Source organism: Microtus pennsylvanicus, chromosome 5 (assembly GCF_037038515.1).
Source record: "Microtus pennsylvanicus isolate mMicPen1 chromosome 5, mMicPen1.hap1, whole genome shotgun sequence".
NCBI classification, from domain to species: Eukaryota; Metazoa; Chordata; class Mammalia; order Rodentia; family Cricetidae; genus Microtus; species Microtus pennsylvanicus.
Genome location: NC_134583.1, coordinates 92,091,661 through 92,106,726, shown reverse-complemented (window position 1 = coordinate 92,106,726; position 15,066 = coordinate 92,091,661).

Here is a 15,066-nt window from a genome sequence, read left to right as displayed (position 1 = left end):
ACCAATTGTGCTGTGTACCCTCTCTTTTAAAAACAGTGTCTCACTTTAGTTCAGCTTGGCCTGGAATTTATTATGTTTCTCAGGCTAGTTTCAAATTTAGTGTAATCCTTATGCCTCAGTCTCTGAGTTCTGGGATTACAAAGATGTGGGCCACCACCACAGGCCTCTCTCACAGACTTTAAATCCTGCCTAGTTTACTTATAATACTGAATGCTGTGTTTATGGGATGATGACAAAGGGACCAGTTTGGTTTTCTCGAAGGTATCGGCTAGCATAGAGGACCTCTGTGTCTGTACCATAGGTGCACCACAGTTCCTGCAGCCTGATCCCCAGGCAGTGGTGAGGCAGGGCCCTCTGGACCAGCTTCGGGACCTGGAGTCAGAAGCGGCCACTTCTGAGCTCGCTGTGACCCTGCCAGCAGCAAAGCCGTTGGGTTTGCTATAAGAGGTTCTTTTCCAAATTCATTCGTGATTTGATTTCTAACTGAAGTTTGCTTGTTGGTGGAGTTTTGTGATTCACTACCCATTTACACACCCCTTCCCAGTACCTAGGACTTCAATTTGTAGTCTAGGTTGGCCTCGAACTCCTGGTTCTCCTACCTTAGTGAGTGTTGCAGACTAACTGTAGGCCACTTTTTTTTTTGTTTTGCTTTTGTTTTTTTTGAGACAGGCTTTCTCTGTGTAGCTTTTAGAGCCTGTCCTGGAACTCGTTCTGTAGTCCAGGATGACTTCCGACTCACAGAGGCCTACCTCTGCCTCCTGAGTGCTGGGATTAAAGGTGTGTGCCACCGCCACCCGGCACTGTAGGTCACTTTTATGGTCCTTTTCAATATTTATGTATTTTGTATGTGTGTTCCTTGTTGTATGTGTGGTGGTCTTGTTTTGCAGGGTCTTCCTTCCTTCCCTCCCTCCCTCCCTCCCTCCCTCCCTCCCTCCCTCCCTCCCTTCCTTCCTTTTTTCTGTTGTTTTTGAGTAAGGGTTTCACTGTGTAATCCTAACTGTCCTGAAACTTGCTTTGTAGACCAAACTGGCTTCAAACTCACAGAGCATCTGCCTCCCAAGTGCTAGCACCACCACCACCCAGCGGCAGGATATTTCTTATGCATATATATGTGTGTGTGTGTGTATGTGTTTGGGCTCACACATGCCAAGACATGTGTGTAAAGGACATCTTGTAGGATGTCCCTGAGCAGCTCATCAGAGGCCTGAGGGGACTGTTTTTAGGGACCAAGACTGACTCTTCAGCCCTCCCGGGCTCGTGTGGGAAATCCTTCTGTATATGTGTTGCTTTTATTAGTTAATGAATAAAGCTGCTTTGGCCTATGGCAGGGCAGAATAGAGTAAGACAGGAATTTCAAGCAGATAGAGGAGGAAAGTAGGCAGAGTTAGAGAGATGCCATGTAGCTGCCCAAGGAGACAGATGTCTTGGAACCTTCCTGGTAAACCATGAGCTTTGTGGTAATACACAGAATAATAGAAATGGGTTAATTTAAGATGTAAGAGTTAGTTCATAAGAAGCCTAAGCTATTGGCCAAGCAGTGTTGTAATTAATATAGTTTCAGTGTGATTATTTCAGATTGGACGGCTGGGAAATGAACAAACAGCCTCTGCCTACACAGTGCACTCTGCAGACTTGACTGTTCCCCCAGAGGCTAGGGCCTCTTGTTAATCATAGCAGAGCAATACCATATCAGGGAGCTATAGGTCTCTTCGAGGAGCTCATGGCTTCTCATTCCTGTGTGGGAGCTGAGGACTGTACAACTTTGTCAGTATCCATGAAACAGAAACATGAAACAGAAGTACATCACACATAGGAGAATTTGGGGTGATCTGTTGTGAAATCCATCAGTACCAGCTTCTAGGCAGGGCCCCAGACTCCATTCCCTGCTTCCTCTGCAGTTTGAGGCTTGTACCTCCAGTGATATCCAGGAGAAGCTCACTTAGGGACTAGCATCTTTTATGTCTTTCCTGTTCCATCTCTCTAGCTTTAGAGGTATGAATGACATTTTAACCCCCTCTGACATCCCCACCTTTTTTCAATTCCCTGGAATTTTAATTAATTGGAACTAAGTAGCTCTAATCCCTCCCAACTCGTTCTCTTGTCCACCTGATTTTCCAGTGTTGTGTGGGGTACATGGTTGTGCAGGTGTTGTGTGGGGTACATGTTTGTGCAGGTGCTGTGTGTGGGTACTTGGTTGTGCAGGTGTTATGTGGGGGTACGTGGTTGTGCAGGTGTTGTATGTGGGGTATATGGGTGTGAAGGTGTTGTATGTGGGGTACATGGGCGTGCAGGTGTTGTATGTGGGGTACATGGTTGTGCAGATGTTGTGTGTGGGTACGTGGTTGTGCAGGTGTGGTGTGGGGGTACGTGGTTGTGCAGGTGTTGTGTGTGGGTACGTGGTTGTGCAGGTGTGGTGTGGGGGTACGTGGTTGTGCAGGTGTTGTGTGTGGGTACGTAGTTGTGCAGGTGTGGTGTGGGGGTATGTGGTTGTGCAGGTGTTGTGTGTGGGTACATGGTTGTGCAGATGTTGTGTGTGGGTACGTGGTTGTACAGGTGTGGTGTGGGGGTACGTGGCTGTGCAGGTGTTGTGTGTGGGTACGTGGTTGTGCAGGTGAGGGGCAAATTCTGTTTTTGTTTTTTATTCTGGGATTGCTGACTTCTCTAGATCCTCATCCACTTCCCAGAATTTACCTCTCTTTCCAGATTCCACGTCTAGATTTTATATACACTAGAATCAGAATTGTTCACCCCACCCCCACACTCAGTGGTAGTCATGCTTTCTGTTACTTGGGACAAAATTTCTAATGAAATTACTTTTGTTGTTGTTGTATTTCTTTTGAGTTAGTGCCTCACGTACCCCAGGATGACCTTGAACTCGCTGTGCGGAAGGCTGACCTTGCACTCCTCCTCCTCCTGCCTCTACCTGGGGTTACGCGTGGGACCCACCACACCCAGCTTCAATCATTTTACCATTTAAATCACCTACACGGCAGCTGACTTCTTCACAGGTCAAGCCTGGAAGGAGCCCTTGAGACTAATTTAAGACTTATTCTGTCATTTAACTAACATTTTCTTTATTCATTTTTTTTTTGGAGCTAGGGTCTCATGTACCCCATGCTAGCTTTGAGCCTGTTCTGTAACATAGGATGACCTTGAGTATGTGATACCAAGGTCAGTTTGTGTGGTGCTTGTAAGCCAATAGCACTTTGTGTGTGCTGAGCAAGCACTCGGCCAACTAAGCTACATTCCCTGCCTCTCAGCCAAAAATTGTTTAAAGATAAAAAAAAATTGTGCATGTGTGTCTGTGTATGTCTGTCTATTTGTGTTTGTGTGTCTGTGCAGATGCCTTTGGAGTCCAGAAGAGGTGTTGAATCCCCTGGAGCTGGAGTTATAGGTAGTTGTGAGCCACCCAATGGGGGAGCTTGGGTCCTGGAAGAGCAGTAGGCCTTCTTAACCACAGAACCATTTCTCCAGCCTGCAACTCACTTTAAAATCGCATTTCGTGCCTGACCTGATGACACAGGCCTGTAACCTCAGCTACTTGTGAGGCTGAGGCAGGAGAATCAAAAGTTCAAGATCTAGGGTGAATTCAGAGCTAGCCTGGGAAGCTTATGGAGACCCTGTTTCAAATTAGCAACAAAACATTTTCAAAAGTCGGGATGTGTGGTGGAGGGCATGCCTACACTGGTTAGCGCTGAGTTCAACCCCAGCGCTGGACAAAAGAAAAGAGTTAGATGGAGTCGAATACCATAATCGTGCCTTCCGACCCCTGAGCCAGTTACTTTTTAATTGTATTCCTTCAAAGCCTGCTAGGGTGTTTATACACAGTTCTAAAGGCGTGGAAAAGCATGGCTATAATGTCCTAATCTTGGGTTTCTTAAGCTGGGGGCAGAGGGAAGGAAACAAGAGGAGAAAAGGGAGGCGTAGTTCACAGGACACACAGTGTCACGCACCGCGGTACACTTGGGTTAATGAAGGATCGCTCATATGATGGTGATTCTGCATTCCCATTACCTGGTGACGTTTACTTACTTACGCATGTGTGGCGACGCCCGTGTAAACAGAGCGACCGCACTGGCATTTGGCCGAAAGTAGCACACATGCAATTATGCACAGTGTGTCAAACGTGGTAAGAAATGTCTCTGTTCCTGGTTTAGCTTATTTACTATGGCATATTTCTTAGCGTTCTTTTAGTCTGTTCTTTTTACTTGAGAAACAAAATGGGAAATCAAGTTCACTGTTAAACAATATGCCAGGTTATTCGGGAAGCAGCCTCATCCCCTTCGCGTTTACTGTCTCTTGGTGGCATGAAAGAGAAGGACTGAAAATGAATGATCCAACAAGCCATTCTTTCAGTAAATGTCTGGTAGTGATCTGTGGAGCCATCAGGGAACCAGTGACAAACAAGCCTTCTGCTGCCCTGGGGACCTCACAGCCCTGCCTAACACAAATTCTTTGCAAATGTTTTAATAACCACGTTGCCTGCCACACCTGCTCGGTGCCAGGGTTGCTGTGGACCCAGGCATCTATCTCCCTGGTGTAACCTCTGAGCCAGCAAGCAGCAATTAGCCACCGCAAATGGAGTCTGATAAATCACCATCTAGGAGTGGTTAGGGCAAATTCCAAACTCGCAGGGCCTCTCTAGCCAGCAGTCAAACAGGGAGGAATAGGACGGTTGGGACCAGGTCATTTAGGGAGCCTGCTGAGGTGCCATGCCCTGCCCGGCTGCCCCGTTTCCTCATGCTGCCAGCTCCACAGCTGACCTCGCTCACCTCTCAGACAGTTGCTACTTAGCAGCTGCCTCTGAGTCCAGGCACTGATGCCTGACAGCTGGCAGGGCAGGCAATGAAGTCTCATTCCCTGACATCCCTTCTTCAGGTCTCATGAGTCCCTTAAATCCTCCATATCAGTCTCTGCTGTGCCCCGCAGGTCCAGTGTGGCCCTACCTCTGTTGCTTCTCTTTAAGCCTTTCTATCTTAAAACTGTACCTTGTTTTAAATTTTTAAAAAATTGTGAAGTGTGTATGTGTGCATGTGTGTGTGTGCACGTGTGTGTGTGCATATGTGTGTGCATGTGTGTGTGCGTGTGTGTGCATGTGTGTGCATGTGTGTGTGAATGTGTGTTTGTGTATGTGTGTGTGCATGTGTGTATGTGTGCATATTGTGTGCATGTGTGTGTGCATGTGTGTGCATGGGTGTGCACGTGTGTGTGCATGGGTGTGCATGTGTGTGTGCATGTGTGTGTGTGCATGTGTGTGTGTGCATGTGTGTGTGTGTGGTGGCAGCAGCAGCAGGACATGACTCTGAGCCCTGGAGACAGGGTCTCTCACTGAAGCCAAAGCTCACAGTTTCACCTAGACTGGCCAGCCAATGAGCTGGGGTCCGCCTGTCCCTGCCCTTCAAATGCTGGCATTATAGGCATGTAAGGCCATGCTCAGCTTTTCCACAAGTGTCAGGTCCTTATGCTTCCACAGCAAGTACTCCCATCCACCGAGCCATCTTCCCTGACCCCCCCAAACTCTTCCTTTCTCCAGACTTTGGTTTAAGTGGGCAGCTGCCAGCTCTGCAGCGGGTTCTTCCTCTCATTTTCCTGCTAACATCCTTTCCTTCAGCCTTCGCTGAGTGACATCTTTCCAACGCAGATACACAGAAGGCTCAGAGGAGAAGGCAAAATAAGAGCTTGACTTCCCTTTGTTTTCTAAATAAGTTGGTTTTCCAGTGTCCTCTGTAACAGTTAGCTATCATTACTATAATGAAGAAACCGAGGCAATTAACTTATAAAGAGAAGAAGGCTTTATTGCTGATGGGACTGGAAATTACATTTCAAAATTGCATGACGCTATTGTTTTTGGACCCTGGTGATGGTGGTACATTATGGTGGGAACACAAGGAAGTAACCTCATGCCAGGAAGAGGAAGCTGGTAAGGTATATAGTAGTCTGTAATAGCATATTCCTGATCCCAAGACCTTCCCACCAGGCCCCATGTCTTCCAGGTCCTGCTGCTTCCCAAAGAACTTCACCTGGGGCTGGAGAGATGGCCCAGTGGTTAAGAGTACTGACTGCTTTTCCAGAGGACCCAGGTTCAATACCCAGCACCCACATGACAGCTAACAACTGTCTGTAACTCCAGTTCCAGGGGATCTAATATCTTCACACCAATGTACATAAAATAAAGTTAAATAAATAAATAATTCAAAAGAACTTCACCCATAGGGACCAAGACCCTAGCACACAGGGGCACTCATCTGAACCATAGCACCCACTAAAGTCAGACAATTATATGTCCCAGGCTAGCCTCAAACTCACTATGTAGTTGAGAATGACCCTGTGCTTCTGACCATCCTGCCTCTGCCTCCTGAGTGCTAGGATCGCAGCCATGTACCACGTTAAGTTTTTAGTTTAGAAAATTATTATGAAGGGGCTAGATAGCAGAATCGTCGAGAACACTATTGCTCCTCCAAAGTATGGGGGGTTGGTTCCCAGAACCCATGTAGGCCACTCATAACTAGCCTGTAATGCCAACCCCAGGGAATCCGGTATCATATTCTCTCCTCTGTCACCCAGTCACACACACACCAGGGGCTGGCGGAGAAAGAGATACAGACACAGAGAGACACAGACAGAGATGTTAAAAACAAATGTTAAATTCATTACATAGCCTGGCTCTTAGTGTATTTCATGTGGTTTTGGCACTCCAGATATTAGCGGTGCTGGTTCTCAGAGGGTCTCAACTTGGATCTGGTGGTGGCCGTGCCTCACCTTGTGCCTGAGTCCTTTTGGCATGACCTCTCCATTAGAGGTCTAGAACAAGCTCTTCCCATTCTGTTCTCATTCGGTTCTATTCTAAATGGCATTTAGAGACCACTGTGGAAAACTAGATGTACACTCGTAATTTGTGTTGCTCAAAAACACTGGGTCTTTTCAGAGGATGCAAGTAAAGCTTTTAATATTATTTATATATTTATTTGTTTTTTGTTGAGACAGGGTTTCTCAGTGTAACAGCCCTGGCTCTACTGGAACTCACTCTATTGACCAGGTTGGCCTTGAACTCACAGAGATCTACCTGCCTCTGCCTCCAAAGTGCTGGGATTAAAGGTGTGCACCACAACCACTGCTGTTGTGTTTTTGGTTTTTTTTTTTTGGTAATATTTATTTATTTGGAGGCTGAAGAGATGACTCGATGTGTAAAATGGAGGCCACACAAGTGTGGTGGCTGAGTTCAAATTCCCAGCACCCATGTAATTCAGAGTGGGTGGGGCAACCTGTTTGTAATCCCAGCATCAGCAAGGCAGAGAGGCAGGAAATTCCTGAAGCAAGCTGGCTAACTAGCAGAACTGGCAAGCAGCTGGTTGAGAGATCAACCCTGCCTCAATCTGTAAGGTGGAGAGCAGTAATTACATAACACAAAGATACATAATGTTACCCTCTGGCCTCCACGTGCACCATACACACTGCGAACATGCATATGTAACTCAGGGGCAACACACACACACACACACACACACACACACACACACACACAGTTCTTTCTTTTTTTTGTCTTATTTATTTATTTATTTATTTATTTATTTATTTATTTATTAAGGATTTCTGCCTCCCCCCCTCATCCGCCTCCCATTTCCCTCCCCCTCCCCCGATCAAGTCACCCTCCCTCATCTGCTCGAAGAGCAATCAGGGTTCCCTGACCTGTGGGAAGCCCAAGGACCGCCCACCTCTATCCAGGTCTCCTAAGGTGAGCATCCAAACTGCCTAGGCTCCCCCAAAGCCAGTACGTGCAGTAGGATCAAAAACCCACTGCGATTGTTCCTGAGTTCTCAGTATTCCTCATTGTCCTCTATGTTCAGCTAGTCCGGATTTATCCCATGCTTTTTAAGACCCAGGCCAGCTGGCCTTGGTGAGTTCCCGATAGAACATCCACACACACTTCTTTTATTTAGTGTTATTTGTTGCTTTGAGTCAGCATCTTGCTATGGTGTCTGGTTTGATTACTTCTCACTGTGTGGCCCAGGCTGGCCTCAGACTTGGGGCAGTCTGCCTGCTTCTAGCACAAGCCACCATGCCTGATCAATATTCTTTTTTAATTTTAAGAAGAAATAAGTTCAGTTGGTTTCCTACTAAAATGTATAGGTCTGGGATTTTACGTAAGTTTTACCTAAATCGGAGGCGTGGGCAGACGGAGGTCTTTGTGCCCACAGACGTGCCCTAGAAGAACCTGGAATGTTAAACGCACAAGGTGTTCCTCATGGGAAGGAACGCAGAACACGGTATCTGCTCAGAAGGCTGGAGCAGACGTGCCTTCTAGCCGAATGACCTTTGTGCTATCCACATGGCTAAAGACTTTTCTGGCACTGGTCCTCCCCAGACCCTTATCGTAAATTTGTTTTTTCATCAGTCTATAGAATGTATCTTGGCTTCCACGGAGTCACATCTGATCTGTATTTGGCTTAATTTGTTCCCCCAAGGAGATTTATTGTGTATGTTTGGTTGTGCACACGGAATTGAGTTAATTATCACCAGAGTAGTTTTCACCAATTTATCCTGTGCTAAACTATACCTAAAACAAACAACTCTGGGTCAGACTCCTGAAGTTTAAACCAACACCGACTACTGAGTGGCGGTGAGCCAAACTGGCTTCTTGCCTCCCATGGCTTGGCTCGTCACTCTGTTGGCCATGAAGGTCGCAGATACCCTGCCCACACACAGGCAGTTAGATATTGGGTCTAAATGGCTTCCCCTCTGCCCTAAATCTCCTTTCTTTTTCTTTTTTTTCTCTCTCTTTTTTGTTTGGTTTTTTGTTTGTTGGTTTTTGTTTTTTGAGAGAGGCTTTCTCTGTGGTTTTAGAGCCTGTCCTGGAACTAGCTCTTGTAGACCAGGCTGGCCTGGAACTCACAGAGATCCGCCTGCCTCTGCCTTCCAAGTGCTGGGATTAAAGGCATGCGCCACCACCGCCCGGCTCTAAATCTCCTTTCTTAAGAACAGCATCATAAGTCCTTATCCGCATTTTTCTTTAACTCATGTTATTGAAGCAGCTTAATTTACTGCACTGTTCTCGGAGCAAACCTCACCAGGGATATGGAACGACGGCGGTAAAGTCTCTCTGGAGAGTTCCCCTGCTTGCGTACTGCCAGCACACAGGGACAGTCTGCTTTCAAATTTTAGGAATTGATTTTATGAAATGAAGTTGTTAGAAAAAAGCCAGATCCGAGTTTTAAAAAATCTGCAAGGATGAGTGATGGGTGAGAACGTTTAGATTGTGGAGAGTAATAGTGTTGCCCATCCAGAACCCGATTCCCCCCGGAGTCCCCTGTGTCTGCCCTAACGTTCTTGGGACTGTCATACGAAATGTTTGGGCACATCTTAACAAACTCTTGACTTCTGTCAACCCAAACCTAAGAATGTCGTAAATAATGTCCGTAACATTTATAACGGAGTTTTCCTTGCTTGACTGTAACCTGATGTGCCCAGTAGTGTGTTTAGAAAATACCTGGATTAGCTGGACGTGGTGTTGCACACCTTTAATCTCAGCACGTGGGAGGCAGAGGCAGGCAGATTTCTGTGAGTTCAAAGCCAGCCTGGTCTACACGAAGTCTAGGGCAGCAAGAGCTAGTAGTGAGACCCTATTTTGGGAAAAAACCAAACCAAACAAACAAACAAACATAAAGGATGTGTTGACTTGCACAGTCCTCTTTTGCCTTGACTTTGCCATTCTCTTTTTGCGGATTTGTTATTATAGCGCCTGTTTTGTTAATATAACGTGTTGTTATAACATGACCTCCTGTTAGAGAATGCTATTTTGGGAAAGCTGAATCCAGTTCTCAGCCATTGGACACTCCAGTGGCTCAGAGTAGATCATCTCTTCCTCCTTTGGAGGTGGAAGTTGTGTTTGGAATCCTCAGTTTGTCTTTTCATTGCCGTTCTCTCGGTGCTGGAGATGAGCTCAGGGCTTTGACTATGCTAAGACACCCGCTGCCACTGAGCTGCTCCTCCGGCCTGAGTTTGCTCTCAGATTTTAATACAGGGCCAGCAAGAAGCCTCAGTGGGTAAAGGTGTTTGCTGCTATGCCTGATGGTCGGAATTTGATCCCCAGGACTCACACGTAGGAGAGAATCACTCTTGAAGTCGTCTTCTGACAGTCACATGCATGCTGTGGCACAGGTGCCCGTACACATATACACATGCAAGATAAATAAATGCAAATTTTAATTTAATATTGTTAATTTAAAAAAAGATCTATTAATTTTATTTTATGTGTGTGAGTGCTTTGCCTGAAGGTATGTATGTGTACCATGTATATGCTTGGTGCCCAAGGACGACAGAAGGCGGCACTGGATCCCTGGGTGCTGGAGTTATGGGTGGTTGTGAACTACCATCTGGGTGCTGGGAATTGAACCCAGGTCCTCTGCAAAAGCAACAAGTGCTTTTAACCACTGAGATATTTCTCCAACCCCTAATAAAGTTTTTTTTGTTGTTGTTGTTGGTTTTGTTTTTTTCAAGACAGGGTTTCCCAGTAGCTATCGAACCTGCCCTGAAACTCACTCTGTAGACCAGACCAGCCTCAAAATCACAGAGATTTGCCTGCCTCTGCCTTCTGAGTAGTGGGGTTAAAGATGTGCACTACCACTGCTCAGCTAATATAATTTTATAATTGCCTAATTTTATAATTATGTAAAACAAATAGAATAATGCCACATATAAAAATAAGGTTCATTGCTGGGTGGTGGTGGCGCACGCCTTAAATCTCAGCACTTGGGAGGCAGAGGCAGGCAGATCTCTGTGAGTTCAAGGCCAGCCTGGTCTACAAGAGCTAGTTCCAGGAAGGATAGGCTCCAAAGCCACAAAGAAACCCTGTCTCGAAAATCAAAAAAAAAAAAAAAAAAGAAAAGAAAAGAAGGCCCATTTATAGTATTCTAGAGTCTCTCTCTCTCTCTACTCTATTTAAACCACCCTTGTTTAGGATGATGAGCATATCTACATTTTCAAAATTGCCTTTGTCTTCTTTCTTCCCTGTTTCTGAGTGCATCTCTCTCGCTCTTCTCTGTCAGGTTTTTCCCTTTCACAGGGTGCCCCGGGGACCACTTTGTAGAGATCTTCCTCGTCCCTCGATGCCCACAGAGCGGTCTGTTGTGTTTTGTGCCGCTTCTATCCACTCTCTCACCCCGTACATTTGGCTTCTTGACTGTCACAGAGAGCTTCAGTAAATAATCTTGTCCCAGGACTTTCTGTTTTGTTTGCAGTGGATCTTTAGGATGGGTTCCTGGAAGTGGGGTGTGGGTCAAAGGGCAAGTACAGGCTGTTTTTGCTAAGCTTTGCCAAGTTCCTTTCCATAGAAATGCCACCATCCTCATTCCCACCAGCCATGTGTGGCCATGTTGGCTTTCTCATAGCCGAAACAAGAAAGCATTTTACTGAATCTTTGTGTTTTGGCCAATCTGATCAGTGAGAAATAGTTCCCCAGGGCAATTAGCATTTCCTTTACTATAAGCAAGGTTGAGTGTCTTTTTGCAGTTTTGAAGCATTTGCCTTTTTCTTTTAACTATTGGTATCTTTACTGTATTTTCCAACCAGGTCACTAAACTTTTAATCTATATTAGAAGCCCCTTGTATACTAATAATATCAATATCAATATCAATATCAATATATATATATATATACTGAATGTATAAATTTTGTCTACAATATAAATCAAGCTTTTAGGTAGTTATTTGTTGTTTTACTTTTGCTCATTTATTTATATAAATTTTCAAGACTTATTTTTATTTTCATTTGTGTGTATGTGTGTCTGACTGTATGCCACATGTGTGTAAAGTGTACTTGGCAACCAGAAGAGGGCGTCATGTTCTCTGGAGCTGGAATTATGAGTGGTTGTGAGCCCCCAGATGTGGGTCCTGGGAAGCAGACTTCGATCCTCTGGAAGCAGTCCTAACCACAGCCATCTGTCTAGCCTCTATTGATAGAAACTTGATTTTATTACTTGATTCCTTGTTTTTGGCCATACAGAATTCAATTTCTTATGCATCTTTTTCATGATGGCTTCTGGATGTTGTATGAGAATTGGGAAAGTTTGTCCTACTCCTAAATTATAGAAGACTTTATCTGTATTATTTTTTACAATGTTATAGTTTTACTTTTGGGGGCAGGTTCTCATGGCTCCCAGGCTGCCCTCCTGCAACTCACTGTGCGACTGAGAATGACCTTGAAGTTCTGACCCTATCTCTGCCCTCTGAGTGCTAGAATCACAAGAGGCTGCCACATGCCTGGTTTTTGTGGTTCTGGGGATCCTGCCCAGGACTTCATGCATGCTAGGCAAGCACTCTGGCCACTGAGCCGCATCTCCAGCCCGTTTTTTTTTTTTTAATTTTTTAAAATTATTTATTTATTTATTTATTTATTTTTGGTTTTTTGAGACAGGGTTTCTCTGCGGCTTTGGAGCCTGTTCTGGAACTAGCTCTTGTAGACCAGGCTGGCCTCAAACTCACAGAGATCTGCCTGCCTCTGCCTCATAAGTGCTGGGATTAAAGGCGTGTGCCACCACCACCTGGCTTCCCAGTTTCATTTTTACGTCCGAATCACCAGTCCCTTCGGGAGGCCTCTTGGTCAGCAGCATGAAGAGGGAGGTATCTAAGTGTTTCTGAGTCCACATGGCCTCCTTTTAGCCCAGTGTCATCCATTCTCCCCTGTGGCTTGGGGTGCTGCCTTCTTCCTCTTCTCTGCAGTAGGGCTGCTCTGTTGAGTTCATACTCTGTTCCCCAGAGGCGTGAACTCCTGTCCTTCGCCTCTGCCTAGGCTCTCCCTAAGGTAAGCACAGCCTATCCAGGACAACACAGCACCAGGCAGAGCATCTGTAGGGCAGGAAGAGAGTGGGTTTGGCTTTTGGGCGAGAGAAGGCTTTACCTGTCAACAGTTCTTTGTTCCAGGCATGGAGATGAAGCTTTGGAGACAGATGGTCTTGAGAAGGGGACTGGGTCTCTGTGGTCGGATCTGGCCTGGTACTTGCTATGTAGCCAAGGCTGGCCTTGAATTCATGTCAGTTCTCTTGACTTAATCCCTCAAATGCTGGGATTCAAAGTGCCCTCCCACCTGAGGAAAGCTTGCTTGTCCAAATCCATACTAATACCATACTTAGCACAGAGAATTTCTGAAAACTCACCTGCAGAGTACAAGATGCCACGGTGTAGGACTGGGTGGAGGAGACCGCTGTTCCATTCCTGGGAAGAGATGGCCAGGAACAAACATTAAAAGTTTTACAGTGACTAAGGGTCACCCTTGAAGGACCATTTCTCCCTAAGAACATGGGACCGACATCTGTCCAGCTGCCTACCCACCTGTTCATAAATAACACATGATCCAGTCCATCGAAAGCACAGAGCTCGTGCTTGTGGAGAGGAAAAGCAGGACACCACCCAACCCTTCACCTAGCATGTGTGGTGGGGAACAAACACCCAAGCCCTGTGCTCTGGGAACTGGAAGCACTGCACAGATGCATCATGAACAGAGGCCTGAGCCTCACCTTCTGAGTCAGGCTTGGTGCATCTCTGTGACTCAGAGGCCTCACTCCTCAGCAACACTGGTTAGGAATGTGTTGGGAGCTATAGATCCCTGACCTCTTGATTTTCTTTGCCCACCTCAGACCCTTTGCCTGCTGGCATGAACTGAGAAAAACAACTTGTTTTCCTCTGCTCTGAGCAGCCTGCAGCTGCTCTGAGCACGAGGCCTTGATGGCAGGCTGGTGGGTCTGCAGCTGCATCCTGAGAGCTGGGGCATGGCCAGAGCCCTATATAAGCTTCCCTTGAGCATACTAAACTTGGCACTGTTGTATCAAGAGTGGCCATGTCTCCGTCTCTGTGTGCGTGTCTGTCTCTGTGTTTTTGAGTCAGCCCAGTTCCCGGCTCATGTCCCGACCTGTAGCGGCTCGGGAGTTGCAGGCATAGTATCATATAGCACGTAGTACAGACACCAGGTTCTAAAAGGAATGAATGTAGGTTGTAGGACAAGGAGGGGCCTGCGGAGCTGACTGCCAGAGATAATCTTCAATTATATATTGAATTGTCATTTCTTAAATAAACAATAATACTGAGTGTGGGGGTACATGCCTATAATCCTAATACCACTGAGGTCAAGAGATAAAAATGCCAAGTTTGAAGCAAGATGAAGCTACATTGAAAGACTGTGTCTCAAAAAACCAGGGGACAAGTAGCTAAGTGGGCAGACTTACTCGGTGTGTAGGCGTGATAATCTGAGTTGGAGCTCCCCGGTCCCCAGGCCCCATGTGGTGGAATGATTCCTGCAAGTTGTCAAAAACTTTCCTTAAGTCTTACAATTTAAGACACTAAGGTGGATTTGTTGGAGTCGTTTTTGATGGATTGGCATTGGACCAATCAATTTTTAATAAGCCAGTCAGTCTGCCTGCAGCAAGGATTGTGCACATGGAAGGCAGGCTTTGGGAGAATAGCAGGTTTTAATTCTTTCCTGTAATGGGAGACCTTAAAAGTCTAGAGCAGGGCAGGACCAGGAAGCAGAGAACTTTCTGAGTCCTCTCTCCATTTGTGTGACATAATTCCTATTCTTTCCACCTCCATAAGTCACTGTGAGGCTGAAGTATGGGAATATACCATATGACTTAAGTGTTCTCTAAGTATTATTGTTGTTCATTGGACTACACTTTGGATATTTATTTTATGTGCATATTTTGCCTGCATGTATATATATGTCTCATGTGTGTGCAGTGCTGGCAGAGGCCAGAAGAGGGCATTGGATCTCTGGGAACTGGAGTTACACTTGGTTGTGAGCCACCAGAGAGCTAGCCGAGTGCCCTAGATTTTGTAGCCACTGCTTTACCACCAAAGGAGCATTCATAGCTCAGCAGCGCTAACACGGGTGCCTTCCTTAGCTCTTCATTTCATAGAGTCAAATACAGCTTAAGAGTTAAAGTGCAGCACAGACTGGTGGTCCAGGGCTGTACTCCCACTCCTCAGGGGGCTGAGAAGATGCAAGTTCAAGATCTGCCTGGAAGAGAGTTGGAACCAGCCTAGGCAAATCAGTGAGACCCTGGTTCAAATAAAAAGTAA